The sequence below is a fragment of the Nicotiana tabacum genome, chromosome 1 (assembly GCF_000715075.1).
Source record: "Nicotiana tabacum cultivar K326 chromosome 1, ASM71507v2, whole genome shotgun sequence".
Lineage (NCBI taxonomy): Eukaryota > Viridiplantae > Streptophyta > Magnoliopsida > Solanales > Solanaceae > Nicotiana > Nicotiana tabacum.
In genome coordinates, this window is record NC_134080.1 from 145,752,862 (window position 1) to 145,760,464 (window position 7,603).

Consider the following 7,603-nt stretch of genomic DNA (forward strand, 5'->3'; position numbering starts at 1 on the left):
AATTCAATAAAAATTTCATTTTCCCCCGCAATTGGAAATTGGGGCAGAATTTTGAGGAGGATCCTCAAAATTCCGAAGTAATTTCAACCGATCGCCGCACGAGTAGCAGCCAGAAGCGTCATCCCATCAAATTGTGGCAGAATTTTGAGGACGACCCTCAAAATTCCATAGTAGGAGGGGTTGAAATGTCCTGAACTACGTCACATTTATCGGTTCATCTAAAAGCTATTTTTAACTATACATTTATGTCATACTTTTACAAAGTTATGCATGTTTACTATTGAAACTGCTTTATTTAGCACGCTACCCCAATGATACAAATGATATCACCAGATCAAAGCCGAACGAGTCAAGCAAAGCCAGTGGGGATACGAACTAACCTTCCCCCTTACAAAACTCACTATTTTTTTGGATGCAGACACTAGGATTGCAAAATCATTAAACATACTGTACGCCCATGGAACAAACATTGTTGAAGAATACGATTCTCAGAAGCGTCACACTTGCCAACATCTGCTATCAGCACACATTAGTGATGTCCCTTATGTCACAATGCTCCCAATAATCACAACGTCGCAATCTGCTATCAGCTAAGGAAACTCTACTGTCATTTGTTATTTTATTTCTTGCATAAGGCTACCATTCTACCTTCTAATCTGCATAAGGCTACCATTCTGCCTTCCAATTTGCATAAGGCTACCATTCTGCCTTCCAATCTACATAAGGCTACTATTCTGCCTTCCGAGACTAAACAATGTCTCCATCTGCATCTGTATTGCATAAGGCTACCATTCTGCCTTCCAATCTACATAAGGCTACCATTCTGCCTTCCAAGACTAAATGTTGTCTCTATCTGCATTCTTGCATAAGGCTACCATTCTGCCTTCTAAGACTAAACGCTGTCTCCATATGCATTCTTGCATAAGGCTACCATTTTGCCTTCCGAGACTAAATGTTGTCTCCATCTGCATTCTTGCATGAGGCTACCATTTTGCCTTCCGAGGTTAAGCCCTACCTCCCTCTTCATTCTTGCATAAGGCTACCATTCTGCCTTCCGAGGTTAAGCTCTACCTCAATCTGCATTCGTATCTTTGCATAAGACTATCATTCTGCCTTCCGAGGCTAAGCTCTACCTCCAATTCTCTTCGAAACTAAGCGTTATCTCAAGCACTATTTATCTCACTTTTCTTACGGGCTAAGCTCTACCCTTCAATTCGCAAGATTAAGCTATGTCTTGTCCGCATCATACTACTGCATCTTTCATGGGCTGAAATATCGCTAACTCATCCAAAGGCATCATCGTTTGGAGGCACCATATTCATAGCCCGAGAACACCATGCCATAGCCTGAGGATCTCTTTCAATCTTTTGCATATCATAATTCAAAGGCGTCATGGTTCGGAGGCACCATCCTCATAGCCCAAGAACATTATTTCATGGCCAGTGAATCCCTTATCATACACTTCATGGCCCAGGACATCATGGTCTAAGGACGTCATCCTTACCGTCCAAAGACAACATTCATGGTCCGACGGGAATTTGCATCATGTTTAAATTTATGTACAATATATGCTTGTATTGTTTCTAATTGCAGGCAAACCGGCGAGCAACAACTATCCCAGCAGGAGAGATTCCGCTCCAGTTCCCGCAGCCTTATCAAACCTAACCATTCCCGTAAACCTATCACTCACCCGACTCTAGATATTGCGTCCGTTCTTGAAATATCTTCATCGACATACTCCGCCGTTCGATCCTAAACTACATACAGCCTGATTCCTATAAAACCAGGGATATGTAGGCAGCTCAGAAGCTATGGCCTAATCTTTCCAAACCGTTTCGCTCGGTCAAAATTGGCCATCATATCTTTACCCGACAACTCTTTCTTCCTTTCCGGGTAAAGAGGGGCAGTTGTTGACACCCAATTTTTTCCTATATATTTTCAATATTCAAAAATAACTTCAAAATAGCATATATATATATATATATATATATAAGCATGTCCAAGTATTTTTTTCCCCATAATTTTAAAGGTTTTTTAACTGATTTATTTTTCCCTTTTTATCCATAAAATCCCCAATAATTATTTTCAAATTTATTATTTTGATGATTCATCTATTGAATTTTTATATTTATGCCAAAATATGGCTAAAGTAATTTTTACATATTTTTACAATTTTATTTAGTATTTTTAAAGCTAAATTGCAAATAATTGTAATTTTAGCCATTTTAAGGTTTAATTATGTTTTATATGCATAAAATTGGTTCTTATTTTTTTAAATTGTTAATTATGTATTATTAAGCACTTTAGTACTTTAAATTAGTTTTCAGAAACTCTTTACTATTTTTTATAAATTAAATAAGGGAAAAGTGGCTATTCAAAATATAACCACATTGGCTTGCAATTATAGCCCAAATCAAACCCCAATTTCCCATCCCAATTTCTAATTAAAACCCGACCCTAACCCAATTAAATCCTACCTAAACCCGGATCACCACCTACCCCATTCAGTCTGGACCATTGATCATTCAAATCCACGGTCCCCATTTCCCCTTCCTAAATTAAACCAAACGACCCCCCCCCCCAAACCCTCTCATTCCTCACTCAACCAACTCTCATCTCTCTCTGTCTCTATCTTTGGTTCTCTCTAGAACCTTCCCCCTTCCCTCCGCTCTGATGAACTTCATCCACCTTCTCCGGCCATCTCCTTGCCTGAATCGATGGTGGTCTCACCACCTACCAGCCTTATGGCTCCCTCTTGAGCATGTGTCAACGTTTTGAGGCCCTCAAGTGAACCAGACGCGGTTCACTCGTCTCCCATTGATTCCCATGCCATTCTCCGGCCATCCATGGCCGTTCGAGTAAGATCTGTGACTTTTTCGGCTAGATCGATAACTTTTCGAAGTTGTTCTCACTTTTCTGGGTTCTCCGAAACCCTAACTTTAAAGATTTTCCCATCTTCTTCTAGATCTACCTTAGATCTGCATATATTATGAACCTCTTGGTGTTTTTCTCAAATGTTTCCCCGATTTTTTCAAAGTGACTGTCCGTCTTCAAGATTAGAGTTTCTTAACTTCTTTTATAAAGACTTATCCTTTGATTTTCAGTGTTGTCATATGATTTTATTATGTTTAAATGATTTGTTTATGTTTTCTTATACCTGATTCATCGTGCTGAAAACCCTAAATATTTTTTGGTTTTATCTGGGGTTGTGGAACTGTCTTTGTTCACTTGATTTATATGTATACCTATTTCGATTGGGTTCTCTATGGTTAGATCCTTTTCTTTGTTCATCTTAACTAATTCTGAGTTCTCACCGCTTTTTAACTATGTTAAAACCCTAATTTTCTAAAGATTTCTTCACTTGTTACTGTGAGTTTTAAATACTCTCTTTACTTGTTTCTGTGTGTTGGCCTGATCTTCTTTACCTATTAGGTTGGTTTTCACTCTAGTTTTATGTGTTAGCCATGACTACTTGACTTTGTTGATTACCATGCTTCGAGTAGTCCTTAGCCTACTCATCTCACTTCTATATATTTGTGTTCATCTAGTTTGCTTCTTTTGTCAATATGATTGACCTTGCATGTCTGATACGCATGTTCCTTCTTCCCTATTTATATGTCGAAGTGCAGAATCATGACTCCCCTTTTGATTGATCCTAATTTCCTTAAGTTATGGTTTGATTGTAAGGTTTTCTTATAAACCCCTAAATTTTACTCGTTTGTTTAAAGTTGATTGATTTCATTCCCTTATTTACTGTAGTGCTTCATTCTTGCTGAATCCTTTTCCCAAATCAGTGTATTCTGTACTTAGACTCAATCATATGCCCTATACTTTTACTATCCCTTATATGGTAAAAATCAATCTTTCTCAAACTGATTTTCTTTCCTTAATTATCCCTGTTAGTATCCGTTTGAGCTGTAAATCCTTGATTAAAGGGAAGTACTTGTATTAATGGGATTCTAATTGTAATTACTTCCATATTTGTGTTAAACCTTTACTTGTTACCTTATTTTTAGAACTATAAATACCCTAAGTCTTTCATTAACAAGACACGAACATTTAGTTCAACACACACATATACGCTCAAACTCTCTCTTCTTTCTCTACTATTTGTGCTACTGCTTTGTCTAGCCGGCTGAAAGCCAAGGTTAGACTGTGGAACTCTGATTGCTTTACTTTTTCTGCACCTTGCTTCTTCAAGTGGTATGTTCCTAGTTCAAATTCTGAAACTCAAATCTATGTGTTCCCTTATTTATCAATCCATGTCTCTTTCTACACTGATTTAATGGCTCATGCTGTTAAATTGCACTTTTTGTTTACTGCTTTACTCAACATTCCTAAAATTTTGCCATCCCTTGTTCAAATGTAATCAGCATGTTTACTTGTTCCTATTTATGTCCCTCAACTAGTATGTCTCCTAATGTACTTGATTAACACTAATTGTAATTGCTGAACTAGTATGTTTACTTTTTGTTTATTTCCTAAAATTTGGGTCCTCTATGTCCCCAACCCCTACTTCTCTATTTGTAATTGCTGAAGCTGTAATACTCTGAACTTGTTCTGTGTGTGTTGTTGTTGCCCCTATCCCCTTTTTCTTTCAAAAACTGTTTTCCTTAAGCAACTGTTCTGTTGTCTTTTGCAAACACACTTCAAACATGTTGTTTTCAAAATGGCTTTCCAACTCAACTCCTTTGAGTCTATGTCAAGCACTCTCACACGCACTCTTAGGCCATTAGTTTCAGCCCCTTTTATGTGAGCCTTGCCTTGGGACCCTTGAGCTCCCTCTGAACTTGGACACATAAGAGCTGGACCTTCCACACTACACTTACTCTTGGTTATGCAATCTAGGTGTGAGCACTGCCCCGGATCCCTTGAGGTCCTTAGGGAACTCTGACACACCCAGATATGAGAAAGGCTATAGAACAATATTGGCATTTGAGGTGGTTTATTACATAACTCAGAGAGGAAGTCCTAATCAGGCTTCCTATAGTGTAGCTTCTTATTTTTCATTTTCACTTATGTAATTCAATCACATGGTCTGTAATAACTTGTAAACAAGTATGGTGCTGGATAGTGAAAAGGGATGGGGAAATATGCATTATATAGTTGTTAAAGGGTAGAAAATATGTTACTAGGGTTATATTCCTAATTATACATTAGAAATCATGCTCTTAGGACCTTTGTTTCCTACTTCAACATCTCATCCATCACTAATCCATATTTTGATCACTTAGAAATCATGCTCCTAAGACAATAACAACATTGGCATAAAAACTGTTACTCATGAAGTCGTATTTCAATAATTCTGCAACTATTGTGTACATTTAGAAATCATGCCTTAGGGACTCTGCCATTTGCATGTGCATATTAGATATCATGTCCTAAGATCATGTTTGCATTTTTTTTAAAACGCCTAGTTAATTATTAATTCATGAAAAAGGTAGTAAAGTAATAATTTTCACATTATGATATTTCTGAATAAAATTGGTAATAATCTCTGCAACTAGAATAACATGCTCTTAGGGTAAAATAATCTCCAACTGTCTTAACAATTTTGAATAACTGTTGTATACTGCTTACGCTCAGGCAAGCCTTAGGTAATTCCTTAAATAAAACTGGAACTACCCTTGTCTAATTATCAACTGTTAAAGTCAGTAGGCAAACCTGATTCGGACTTCTTTTCTGAGTCACGTAATAAATCTGGTCCTGATGTTATCACTTAGATACCGTGCTTTAGGATTCTAAATTCACACTTTAGTTGTGCATGAGTCATGCTACCTCTATGCATTATTTGTGGAGGTATACATGAGCCTTCTACTTGATTATATGTTTCCTCCCCTAAGTGCAGTCTTATATGTTTTGTATGTCGTTTTAGTATTTTTTCCTTTAAACCTGAGGGTCTGCCTAGAACCTCCTTCTTATAGGAATAGGAGTCCTAAATTCCTCTGGCACTGATAGGAAGGGACGGGTAACAACATGCAATAGGGGTCGAGACCAACCTTCGCTCTAATTACCTTCACGGGGTGGGAAAGGGAAGATATGGATATGATGACCGATGCGCTAATACCACGTGTAGCCCCTCTTTTGAGGAGTGTCATACCGGGTATTGCATTGATGTGATCTATATTACAAACAAACCAAGGACACCCCCTTTACATTCATAAGTATGCTTAGATTGTAACTCTTTTCAAAACCTTGCTTTCATTAATCGTTTTCAAACACATGTGTATTTAAATCCCCTATTATTTGAGCCCTACTTGTTTATTTGCTAATTGCACAAATGCACAAAAACTATCTGGTCGGGAACCACACTAGTGGATCCTGAGGGGTGCCTAACACCTTCCCCTTAGGATAATTTCAAACCCTTACCCTATCTCTGGTTATTCAAACATAGTCGTAGATGAACCTTATGGGTGCCCTAACGCACCTCAAAATCGTTAGGCGGCGACTCTTCAAAAAATGCAAACCCTGTTCCCAAAAGGAATGAGTTGTCCCATACCCAAATGTCATGAACCCAATTGCGCGGAAGGAAAAAAAGGGGAGGAGTGACAGAGTCGCCACTTGGAATTGAGTTCTGGCGTTCCAAGTCACCTTTTATTGAATCCCTTATCAAAAGGAAGATTTGACTCCTAATTCATGGTCTACAAAAATAGAAGACTGAGTAAGGAATTCTGTTGACCGAGGGGAAGGTGTAAGGCACCCCTCGAGTCTTGTGGTTCTAGCACGGTCTCTTTATTGACTAATATAAGGCTTAAATTAATTTTTTAGCTATTTTTGTATTTTATTGATTATGGACCGCTTAATTAATTATTGTATTTTTTTCAATGTGTTCACCTAGGTGCGGCACACAGAATTTGGATATTAAACCAAGGTACAAGAATGTACACATGGTTAAAATATAATTATTTTAAATTTAAAGGCATTGAGATGCTGGAATGCGCACATTATCCTTTTATAAATTAAGCGTATCAATCCAAGGTTCGGGTATGAATACATGGGCTAATATTAAAACCAATTTAGAGTTCTTTTCCTAAAGTAATTTGAGGTTGTATGGAGGTCATGATTTATGGATATAGAATAATTGTGGAAGTGTATCATTTAAATAACTATTCACATCTTACTCAACCTTAAAATTATTTACAACTTAATAAATTACCAATATTCTACATCTTATAATTAATTTGATGAACAATAACATGTAACTCGAGTGTTAAAAAATAAGAATCTTTGATCTATTATGAAAGGTGAGCTAGATTTAAACTTATTTTTACGTAGGCCACAATACTTAAACTATTCGACCCAACATTTAAGCTATCCAATATGAAATAGACACTATCTTGAACCATCTCACACTAAAATAGATTTTCATTTGAATTAGTTGGAAAAATATGAGCTCTAATAGAACACCCACTAAACAGGAAGCTTTGATTGAATCAAACTAAATTATCTAAAGGTGGACATCCCAAGATCGTTGCCAACACTACTAATAATATTAGTGATATGAGTTTCGGTACTTACAGGAATTGAAATTCATTTAATCAATCAAATTCAAATTTTGATAAGATGCTTTCTCTATTAAACTAAAATTTGGTATTGCTTTAAC